The sequence below is a fragment of the Oncorhynchus mykiss genome, chromosome 13 (assembly GCF_057628025.1).
Source record: "Oncorhynchus mykiss isolate SJ-2025 chromosome 13, ASM5762802v1, whole genome shotgun sequence".
In the NCBI taxonomy this organism is placed as follows: domain Eukaryota; kingdom Metazoa; phylum Chordata; class Actinopteri; order Salmoniformes; family Salmonidae; genus Oncorhynchus; species Oncorhynchus mykiss.
The window spans coordinates 82437688-82449944 of record NC_143034.1 but is presented as its reverse complement, the minus strand read 5'-3'; the positions used below and the strand labels follow the sequence as shown (position 1 = coordinate 82449944).

The following is a 12257-nucleotide window of genomic DNA, read 5'->3' as shown; positions in this document are numbered from 1 at the left end:
AGAAGTTGCAGACAGACTCAGCGGCCAAACTCCCCTCAGGAGGCCGGACAGAGCCAGACACACACATATAGAAGAGGAAGGCGTGTGTGTGAGAAGGGGAGAGGTGAGAGGGTTCGAAAGTTAGAGGAGGGAGGGAAGAGATGAGAGGGCTGAAGAGAGGAGAGGAGGAGAATTAGGGAGAGTGGGGGGAGAGAAAGGAGGGGAAAGAGATGAGAGGAGAGGGGGGAGAGGAAGGGGAGAGGAAGGGGAGAGGAAGGGGAGAGAGGAAAGGAGGAGAGACTAGAGGGTGACAAACGAGGAGGGGAAGTGGTGGAGTTTCTTGGTGTCCACATCACTAAGAATCTATCAAGGTCCGTACACACCAACACAGTTGACGATGCCTCTTCCCCCTTAGGAGGCTAAAAAAAAATTGTCACGGGCCCTCAGATCCTCAAGTAGTTCTACAGCTGCACCATCGAGAGCATCTTGGCTGGTTGCATCACCGCCTGGCATGACAACTGCTTGGCCTCCGACCACAAGGCACTACAGCCCAGTACGAGCCCAGTACATCATCAAGCTTCCAGACATCCAGGACCTCTATACCAGGCGGTGTCAGAGGAAGGTGCATAAATTGTCAAAGACTCCAGACACCCAAGTCATAGAATGTTCTCTCTGCTACCGCAAAGCAATGTTTTAGTTGCCTGTGTCTTGTACTTATTCTATTTAACTTCATGTTCATTTTGTTGTTTTGTAAGTTTGTTGAAGTGTTCTTCGTTTCATTAAATAAGAAGATGTATTCACATCACGCTGCGCCTCGATCTCATCCATATAACAAACGTGACAGTTGTTTTACCAAGAATGAAGTGATAAATAACATTTGATTTGATTTACTAGAGGGGAAAGCACTAGCCGAGCCAAGAAACCCTTCCAGGTCTGAGATGAAGAGGGAGAGAGAGAGAGACAGAGAGAGAGACACACAGAGAGAGACAGAGAGAGAGACAGAGAGAGAGACAGAGAGAGAAAGAGAGAGAGACAGAGAGAGAGAGAGAGAGAGACAGAGAGAGAGACACACAGAGAGAGACAGAGAGAGAGACAGAGAGAGAAAGAGAGACAGAGAGACAGAGAGACAAAGAGACAAAGAGAGAGAGAGAGAGAGAGCGAGAGAGAGAGAGAGAGATGGTCAAGGTGAAAGTTCAGACGAAAAGTCATATTACAGTTTGTAGAAACATGTCAATCTATGTATAGAATCAATCTTTAGGATGTTTTTATCGTAAATCTTCAATAATGTTCCAACCGGAGAATTCCTTTGTCTGTAGAAAATGCAATGGAACGCAAGCTAACTCTCACGTGAACCCGAGTGACCAGCTCATGCTACTCTGGCAGACCTCTGACTCATTCAGCTCCCATTCCCCCCCATCTTTCACAGTAGAAGCATCAAACAAGGTTCTAAAGACTGTTGACATCTAGTGGAAGCCTCAGGAAGTGCATAATGACCCCATAGATACTGTATATTCGATAGGCAATGAGTTGAAAAACTACAAACCCCAGATTTACCACTTCCTGGTTGGACTTCTTCTCTGGTTTTTGAGTTCTGTTATACACACAGACATCAAACAGTTCTAGAAACTTCAGAGTGTCTACTAATCTACTAATAATATGCATATATTAGCAACTGGGCCAGGCAGTTTACTCTGGGCACCTTATTCATCCAAACTACTCAATAGTAGCTACCCCCCAGCCAGAACAAGTTTTAAACTAGATAAGTCAGTTAAGAACAAATTGTTATTTTACAATGACGGCCTTCCAACCCGGGCCAAATCCTGCCCTAACCCGGACGACGCTGGGCCAATGACGGCCTTCCAACCCGGGCCAAATCCTGCCCTAACCCGGACGACGCTGGGCCAATGACGGCCTTCCAACCCGGGCCAAATCCTGCCCTAACCCGGACGACGCTGGGCCAATTGTACGCCACCCTGTTGGACTCCCAATCACGGCCGGTTGTAATACAACCCGTCTGTAGAGGGTCTGTAGTGACGCCTCAGAGACCACTGCACCACTCCAGACCTTTTATTTTACTCTTTTTCAATTCAACTCAATTAAATTAAATTAAATTCAACTCAATTTCAATTCAATTCAACTCAATTAAATTAAATTAAACTCAATTCAATTCAAAAGGGTCTTTATTGGAACATATGTTAACATTGTTTACTCTGTTTACGTTGCCAAAGCAAGTGAAATAGACAATAAACCAAAGTGAAATAAACAATATAAATTAACAGTAAACATTACACTCATAAAGTGTTGTAACGATGTACAAATAGTTAAAGTACACAAGGGAAAATAAATCACCATAAATATGAGTTATATTTACAATGGTGTTTGTTCTTCACTGGTTGCCCTTTTCTTGTGGCAACAGGTCACAAATCTTGCTGCTGTGATGGCACACTGTGGAATTTCACCCAGTAGATATGGGAGTTTATCAAAATTGGGTTTGTTTTGTTGCACATAGCCTGTCTTCTCCTGAGATCCATGTCTGCCTACGGCGGCCTTTCTCAATAGCAAGGCTATGCTCACTGAGTCTGTACATAGTCAAAGTTTTCCTTAAGTTTGGGTCAGTCACAGTGGTCAGGTATTCTGCCACTGTGTACTCTCTGTTTAGGGTCAATCACAGTGGTCAGGTATTCTGCCACTGTGTACTCTCTGTTTAGGGTCAGTCACAGAGTGGTCAGGTATTCTGCCACTGTGTACTCTCTGTTTAGGGTCAGTCACAGTGGTCAGGTATTCTGCCGCTGTGTACTCTCTGTTTAGGGCCAAATAGCATTCTAGTTTGCTCTGTTTTTTTGTTAATTCTTTTCAATGTGTCAAGTAATTATCTTTTTGTTTTCTCATGATTTGGTTGGGTCTAATTGTGCTGCTGTCCTGGGGCTCTGTGGGGTGTGTTTGTGTTTGTGAACACTCTGTGTTCTCTGTGGGGTGTGTTTGTGTTTGTGAACACTCTGTGTTCTCTCTCTCTCTCCGTGCTCCTCCCGACAACACAGGACAGAATTTACAGACCACACCCAACCACAGAGTCCGGCGCGTACACGACACAGTAGCCGGGGTCGCGCACCGCTACCTCTCTTAATACTACGACCAAGCCAACCTACAGTCACGTTTCTACTACATCTCTCTCTCCAGCGCGACGTCTGAGCTCTGCTGCCCCGTTCTACAGTTCATTTGGTGAGTAGCTCGCTACTTCATTTATTACAGGTTACAACTCTTCATAATAAATGATGTTCATTTTGTTAAAAAACTAAATCGGATAATTGTCTTGAACTTTTCCTGTTTGAGTGGGGAAATGATTGATTAGCCCTTTTTCTATGGCGTGGTAGGTTTGAAATAATGTACTGGATGGTGTGGCAGGAGTGTGTAACTTTTACTGAAGTTAGTAATTTAATTTCCACTGAGTTGAACTTTTGGTTCCTGCCAATGAAAGGGGCGTCGTCTGTCTAGGAGTTTGTCTCCCTGCGCAACGAAAGGATGTAGTTTCCTTCGTGTTCTGTAATCCAGTCCAGTGGTGGGTTTATATTGTATTTGTGTGCGGAGTCAACTAGTGTGTGTGTGTGTGTGTGTGTGTGTGTGTGTGTGAGGAGCCAGTTTCCTACAGCAGGAAAATAATCCTGCGGCAACAGGAAATGTGGATTATAATTAATTAACTTTTTTTTTTCAGAAGTTGATTTAAAAAAAAATCGTAATTGGGAAAAACAAATCGGACATTTTTAAAGTAGAAATTACAAACTTCAGAAGCCTTTTTTTAAACCTCAAATACACGACAAGTTTTAAAACGCATTGCAGGAAAGTTCTCCTACAACAGGGTGCTCCAACTCCGTGGTTTCCAAACTGTTTCCCGTGGGGCACAAACTGTTCATAACCCTTTTTTTGTGGTTGGAGATCATTTTTGCCGTTTTCTTTCCCCCCCAACAGTCTGGAGGAAAACTGATAACGCAGTCAGCAGCCCTCTCTGTTTAACTTTAATCAATGATGTGTATGAAGCCTGGATATTTGACAAGTGGCGCTGTATTGACACCACTGAGCCTCCATCTTGGCTCTCCCTCCACAAATGTAAATAATATTCTGGAATCTATATAAATGCGTTTAATAATGTTTACATTCGTTTCTGACACGTTTATTATATTAATGCATATTTTATATATATATATATATATGTGAGCTAAGCATAAAATATGAATATATATATATATATATGTTCATATAAAACCATTTTTCTTAAAGCATTTTTTTTAGAGATGTTGCTGTCCCCACTACAACACATTTTTTAAAACATTTTAATACTTGTAATTTTGTCCTTGGAACCTTTTATGGAAATACTATAGAATTCTGCTCTTACAAGGGTACTGCTCTTACAAGGGGAGTTCCAATATGACCGACAAGGGGAGTTCCAATATGGCCGACATGTGGCTGCAAAACAGCTCAATTGCCAAAACCATAGCAAATATCAATCCAGAGTTTTATATACATCATTGGGTTTAATCGGATGATTTATAGCCCTGGTGGGAGGAGCGCTCAGAGACGGTCGCGGACAAAACTTCTCCGTTGGCAGAAGAACCTTCCTTGCTTTTCGCTTCCCAATGGCGCCCCCGTGTGGCCAAAAAGAGTCGTACTGGAATGTCTGAACAAAAGGAACTTCAGGAATGAGCGTCATTCAAGTAATGTACGTTTGCGCCCCATGGGGATTTACTGTATATAACATTACGTTGCGTTACTGTTTCGTTTAGGCTTCAGTAAAAGACAACGCATTTGAATGAATTAGCAGCAATGAAACGGAGACAGAACGTTGAGACCGGTTTGGGCTGCACGGTCTGGAAGACACACTGCCAGCCAGGCCCATCTGTCGCGGCAGGAATCATTTCAGCTCCATGCATTCCATTGGACGTCTATGTCCTGAGGATGTTGGCGGGGAAAACCTGTATTTGTAACCTGTAACCTGTTGAAAACCTGTATTTCCATGAGTCTGGATCTGAACGTTCCATCCCAGTCGTTTTTTGTTTGTTTGTTTGTTGTTTTCGTTTGAACCCTATCCAAAAACCTTAAACCATTTGGAATGAATGGATACACTTTAACCCTTTGAAAATTTGACATTTGGAGAAACGTGGATAAACGTCAGAATCTGAAGTTAAAATTGGTCAAACTGTGAGATCTTGTTGGGATTCTATTTTATATATCTGCAGTGTTCTAAACATTCTGAACATTCTAAATGTTCGGAGGGAGGGAGAGACGGAGGGAGGGAGAGACGGAGGGAGGGAGAGACGGACGGAGGGAGAGACGGACGGAGGGAGGGAGGGAGAGACGGACGGAGGGAGGGAGGGAGAGACGGACGGAGGGAGGGAGGGAGAGAGAGACGGAGGGAGGGAGAGAGAGACGGAGGGAGGGAGAGAGAGACGGAGGGAGGGAGAGAGACGGAGGGAGAGAGAGACGGAGAGACTGAGAGAGAGACGGGGAGACGGAGAGACGGAGAGAGAGAGACGGCGAGGGAGGGAGAGAGACGGAGGGAGGGAGAGAGACGGAGGGAGGGAGAGAGACGGAGGGAGAGACGGAGAGAGAGACGGAGAGAGAGATGAGAGAGAGAACAATTCTACTCTTTTGTAAGCTGTAGTTGTGAAACTTGAGTGAATGATTGGATGGATGGATGAATGGGTGGATGAATATAGCATTTTGCTACACTCGCATTAACATCTGCTAACCATGTGTTTGTGACCAATAAAATGTGATTTGATGAATGGACCTCATGTAGCAACACTGGGTCAGGGAAATGGCTGCACTATCAGATGCGTGCTGTGTGTGTGTGTGTGTGTGTGTAGTGTGTAGTGTGTAGTGTGTGTGCGTGTAGTAAAGTACTAGAGTTGTAGACTGAATGCTGTATGTCTTTTGTTGTCTATTAATAATCTATATTGACCTTCAGAATGTTAGTTAGCAGTGTGTGTGTACGTGTCACAGGGGGATCCCTGGTCTCCTGATTGGGGGGGGGATCTGAACCCTGGTCTCCTGGTTGGGAACGGGGGGGGGGTCTGAATCCTGGTCTCCTGATTGGGTACGGGAGGGGGGGGGGGTCTGAACCCTGGTCTCCTGATTGGGAACGGGAGGGGGGGAGGATCTGAACCCTGGTCTCCTGATTGGGAACGGGAGGGGGGGAGGATCTGAACCCTGGTCTCCTGATTGGGAACGGGGGGGGGGGGGGATCTGAACCCTGGTCTCCTGATTGGGAACGGGGGGGGGGGGGGGGATCTGAGCCCTGGTCTCCTGATTGGGAACGGGGGGGGGGGATCTGAACCCTGGTCTCCTGATTGGGAACGGGGGGGGGGGGGGATCTGAGCCCTGGTCTCCTGATTGGGAACGAGGGGGGGATCTGAACCCTGGTCTCCTGGTTGGGGGGGGGGGGGGGTCTGAACCCTGGTCTCCTGATTGGGAACGAGGGGGGGATCTGAACCCTGGTCTCCTGGTTGGGGGGGGGGGGGGGTCTGAACCCTGGTCTCCTGATTGGGGGAGGGGGGGGGGGGGTCTGAACCCTGGTCTCCTGATTTGGGGGGGGGGTCTGAACCCTGGTCCCCTGATTTGGGGGGGGAGGGTCTGAACCCTGGTCCCCTGGTTGGGAACGGGGGGGGGGGATCTGAACCCTGGGGTCTTGATTGGGAACGAGGGGGGGGGATCTGAACCCTGGTCCCCTGGTTGGGAACGGGGGGGGGGGATCTGAACCCTGGGGTCTTGATTGGGAACGAGGGGGGGGGGGGGATCTGAACCCTGGTCTCCTGATTGGGAACAAGGGGGGGATCTGAACCCTGGTCTCCTGGTTGGGGGGTGGGATCTGAACCCTGGTCTCCTGGTTGGGAACGGGGGGGATCTGAACCCTGGTCTCCTGATTGGGAACGGGGGGGGGGGGGATCTGAGCCCTGGTCTCCTGATTGGGAACGGGGGGGGGGGGATCTGAGCCCTGGTCTCCTGATTGGGAACGAGGGGGGGGGGGATCTGAACCCTGGTCTCCTGGTTGGGGGGGGGGGGTCTGAACCCTGGTCTCCTGATTGGGGGAGGGGGGGGGGGTCTGAACCCTGGTCTCCTGATTTGGGGGGGGGTCTGAACCCTGGTCCCCTGATTTGGGGGGGGAGGGTCTGAACCCTGGTCCCCTGGTTGGGAACGGGGGGGGGGAACTGAACCCTGGGGTCTTGATTGGGAACGAGGGGGGGGGGGGATCTGAACCCTGGTCTCCTGATTGGGAACAAGGGGGGGATCTGAACCCTGGTCTCCTGGTTGGGGGGGGGGGGGGGGGTCTGAACCCTGGTCTCCTGATTGGGGGGTGGGATCTGAACCCTGGTCTCCTGGTTGGGAACGGGGGGGGTCTGAATCCTGGTCTCCTGATTGGGAACGGGTGGGGGGGGGGGGGTCTGAACCCTGGTCTCTTGATTGGGAATGGGGGGGGGGGATCTGAACCCTGGTCTCCTGATTGGGAATGGGGGGGGGGGATCTGAACCCTGGTCTCCTGATTGGGAACGGGGGGGGGGATCTGAACCCTGGTCTCCTGATTGGGAACGAGGGGGGGATCTGAACCCTGGTCTCCTGGTTGGGGGGGGGGGGGGGGTCTGAACCCTGGTCTCCTGATTGGGAACGAGGGGGGGATCTGAACCCTGGTCTCCTGGTTGGGGGGGGGGGGGTCTGAACCCTGGTCTCCTGATTTGGGGGGGGGGGGGGGGTCTGAACCCTGGTCCCCTGGTTGGGAACGGGGGGGATCTGAACCCTGGGGTCTTGATTGGGAACGAGGGGGGGGGGGGATCTGAACCCTGGTCTCCTGATTGGGAACAAGGGGGGGATCTGAACCCTGGTCTCCTGGTTGGGGGGGGGGGTCTGAACCCTGGTCTCCTGATTTGGGGGTGGGATCTGAACCCTGGTCTCCTGATTGGGAATGGGGGGGGGGGATCTGAACCCTCGTCTCCTGGTTGGGAACGGGGGGGGGGGGGGGGGGGTCTGAATCCTGGTCTCCTGATTGGGAACGGGGGGGTCTGAACCCTGGTCTCCTGATTGGGAATGGGGGGGGGGATCTGAACCCTGGTCTCCTGATTGGGAACGAGGGGGGGATCTGAACCCTGGTCTCCTGGTTGGGGGGGGGGGGTCTGAACCCTGGTCTCTTGATTGGGAATGGGGGGGGGGGATCTGAACCCTGGTCTCCTGATTGGGAATGGGGGGGGGGGATCTGAACCCTGGTCTCCTGATTGGGAATGGGGGGGGGGGATCTGAACCCTGGTCTCCTGATTGGGAACGGGGGGGGGGATCTGAACCCTGGTCTCCTGATTGGGAACGAGGGGGGGATCTGAACCCTGGTCTCCTGGTTGGGGGGGGGGGGGGGGGGTCTGAACCCTGGTCTCCTGATTGGGAACGAGGGGGGGATCTGAACCCTGGTCTCCTGGTTGGGGGGGGGGGGTCTGAACCCTGGTCTCCTGATTTGGGGGGGGGGGGGGGGGTCTGAACCCTGGTCCCCTGGTTGGGAACGGGGGGGATCTGAACCCTGGGGTCTTGATTGGGAACGAGGGGGGGGGGGATCTGAACCCTGGTCTCCTGATTGGGAACAAGGGGGGGATCTGAACCCTGGTCTCCTGGTTGGGGGGGGGGTCTGAACCCTGCTCTCCTGATTTGGGGGTGGGATCTGAACCCTGGTCTCCTGATTGGGAATGGGGGGGGGGGATCTGAACCCTCGTCTCCTGGTTGGGAACGGGGGGGGGGGGGGGGGGGTCTGAATCCTGGTCTCCTGATTGGGAACGGGGGGGTCTGAACCCTGGTCTCCTGATTGGGAATGGGGGGGGGGATCTGAACCCTGGTCTCCTGATTGGGAACGAGGGGGGGATCTGAACCCTGGTCTCCTGGTTGGGGGGGGGGGTCTGAACCCTGGTCTCCTGATTGGGAACGAGGGGGGGATCTGAACCCTGGTCTCCTGGTTGGGGGGGGGGGGGTCTGAACCCTGGTCTCCTGATTTGGGGGGGGGGTCTGAACCCTGGTCCCCTGGTTGGGAACGGGGGGGGGGGATCTGAACCCTGGGGTCTTGATTGGGAACGAGGGGGGGATCTGAACCCTGGTCTCCTGGTTGGGGGGGGGTCTGAACCCTGGTCTCCTGATTTGGGGGGTGGGATCTGAACCCTGGTCTCCTGGTTGGGAACGGGGGGGGGGGGGGGGTTTGAATCCTGGTCTCCTGATTGGGAACGGGGGGGGGTCTGAACCCTGGTCCCCTGGTTGGGAACGGGGGGGGGTCTGAACCCTGATTGGGGAAACCTGTCTCGATCGTTAAACTATTAGGGGGAAGCGTATCCCACTGAGGGAGGGGGGGGATTTTAAGAACACATTTGGTGAAAGAATGTCACTCATCTGTCGTCAATGAGTTTGGCTGAGCCTTTTGTGGTTGCTTCTCTTGTTACTGTGTGTGTGTGTGTGTGTGTGTGTTTGTCTCCCAGCTGATATTGAATGAACCATGAAAGCTCCTACTAGTGCAGAGAGGAAAACACACACACACACACACACACACACACACACACACACACTGGCAGCAGTAGCAGCATATGGCTATAACATTACCAGTGCTATAAAACATGAAGCTGGATACTAGTGACAGGAAGCAGAATACACTTCCACTAGCTCTGATACTGTCAGCTGGTCTGCCGGCGGCCTTTCTCAATAGCAAGGCTATGCTCACTGAGTCTGTACATAGTTAAAGCTTTCCTTAATTTTGGGTCAGTCACAGTGGTCAGGTATTCTGCCACTGTGTACTCTCTGTTTAGGGTCAGTCACAGTGGTCAGGTATTCTGCCACTGTGTACTCTCTGTTTAGGGCCAAATAGCATTCTAGTTTGCTCTGTTTTTTTTGTTAATTCTTTCTAATGTGTCAAGTAATTATCTTTTTGTTTTCTCATGATTTGGTTGGGTGTAATTGTGCTGCTGTCCTGGGGCTCTGTAGGGTGTGTTTGTGAACAGAGCCCCAGGACCAGCTTGCTTAGGGGACTCTTCTCCAGGGTCATCTCTCTGTAGGTGATGGCTTTGTTATGGAAGGTTTGGGAATCACTTCCTTTTAGGTGGTTGTAGAATTTAACGTCTCTTTTCTGGATTTTGATAATTAGTGGGTATCGGCCTAATTCTGCCCTGCATGCATTATTTGGTGTGTTGTGTTATACATGGATGTTTTTGCAAAGTTGGTGTTTGTCCCATTTTGTGAATTCTTGGTTGGTGAGCGGACCCCAGACCTCACAACCATAAAGGGCAATGGGCTCTATGACTGATTCAAGTATTTTTAGCCAGATCCTAATTGGTATGTTGAAATGTATGTTCCTTTTGATGGCATAGAATGCCCTTCTTGCCTTGTCTCTCAGATCGTTCACAGCTTTGTGGAAGTTACCTGTGGCGCTGATGTTTAGGCCGAGGTATGTATAGTTTTTTATGTGCTCTAGGGCAACAGTGTCTAGATGGAATTTGTATTTGTGGTCCTGGCGACTGGACCTTTTTTGGAACACCATTATTTTGGTCTTACTGAGATTTACTGTCAGGGCCCAGGTCTGACAGAATCTGTGCAGTAGATCTAGGTGCTGCTGTCGGCCCTCCTTGGTTGGGGACAGAAGAACCAGATCATCAACAAACAGTAGACATTTGACTTCAGATTCTAGTAGGGTGCTGCAGACTGTTCTAGTGCCCGCGCCAATTCGTTGATATACGTGGTAGTCATTTCTCATGGCCATGTCCCCCCAGGAATGTGTTTACACACACACACACACACCACTAAGGACGGTTGAACGTCCCCCCCCCCCGGTAGTCATTTTGGGATTCCAGAGTCAGAGGGAAGCCTTTGAACCCAGCAGGACAGGACTGTGTGTGTGTGTGTGTGTGTGTCCTGCAGGGTCTGTGTCTCAGCTGAATAACATATGCTGGTATGGCTTTCTAAAGGTTGGCTCTAAACACACCGGATTCACGTTATTTATGTCTGAACCAAAATAAAGGCAACTAAATAAAATAACCCATGAAGGAATACAACTTTCACTGCTAAACAAGGGTCATGGTTTTACTGCTAAACAAGGGTCATGGTTTTACTGCTAAACAAGGGTCATGGTTGTTTTTACTGCTAAACAAGGGTCATGGTTGGTTTTACTGCTAAACAAGGGTCATGCTTTTACTGCTAAACAAGGGTCATGGTTTTACTGCTAAACAAGGGTCATGGTTTTACTGCTAAACAAGGGTCATGGTTGTTTTTACTGCTAAACAAGGGTCATGGTTTTACTGCTAAACAAGGGTCATGCTTTTACTGCTAAACAAGGGTCATGGTTTTACTGCTAAACAAGGGTCATGCTTTTACTGCTAAACAAGGGTCATGGTTTTACTGCTAAACAAGGGTCATGGTTGGTTTTACTGCTAAACAAGGGTCATGGTTGTTTTTACTGCTAAACAAGGGTCATGGTTGTTTTTACTGCTAAACAAGGGTCATGGTTGGTTTTACTGCTAAACAAGGGTCATGGTTGTTTTTACTGCTAAACAAGGGTCATGGTTGTTTTTACTGCTAAACAAGGGTCATGGTTGGTTTTACTGCTAAACAAGGGTCATGGTTGTTTTTACTGCTAAACAAGGGTCATGGTTGTTTTTACTGCTAAACAATGGTCATGGTTTTACTGCTAAACAAGGGTCGTGGTTGTTTTTACTGCTAAACAAGGGTCATGGTTGTTTTTACTGCTAAACAAGGGTCATGGTTTTACTGTTAAACAAGGGTCATGGTTGTTTTTACTGCTAAACAAGGGTCGTGGTTGTTTTTACTGCTAAACAAGGGTCATGGTTGTTTTTACTGCTAAACAAGGGTCATGGTTGTTTTTACTGCTAAACAAGGGTCATGGTTGTTTTTACTGCTAAACAAGGGTCATGGTTGTTTTTACTGCTAAACAAGGGTCATGGTTGGTTTTACTGCTAAACAAGGGTCATGGTTGTTTTTACTGCTAAACAAGGGTCATGGTTGTTTTTACTGCTAAACAATGGTCATGGTTTTACTGTTAAACAAGGGTCATGGTTGTTTTTACTGCTAAACAAGGGTCGTGGTTGTTTTTACTGCTAAACAAGGGTCATGGTTGTTTTTACTGCTAAACAAGGGTCATGGTTGTTTTTACTGCTAAACAAGGGTCATGGTTGTTTTTACTGCTAAACAAGGGTCATGGTTGTTTTTACTGCTAAACAAGGGTCATGGTTGTTTTTACTGCTAAACAAGGGTCATGGTTGTTTTTA

At 49.4% G+C, this 12257-nt stretch overlaps 1 protein-coding gene across 2 annotated transcripts in view; it reads left to right on the top strand.

The window, feature by feature from the left end:
* Positions 1–3125: 3125 nt before the first annotated feature.
* Positions 3126–12257, top strand: part of emp2 (epithelial membrane protein 2) — a 31989-nt gene continuing 22857 nt past the window's right edge. Inside the window, 1 exon segment of one of the 2 annotated variants that reach the window (NM_001165196.1) lies at positions 3126–3198. The gene's annotated coding sequence lies outside the window, so the exon portion shown is untranslated. 2 annotated transcript variants of the gene reach the window in all.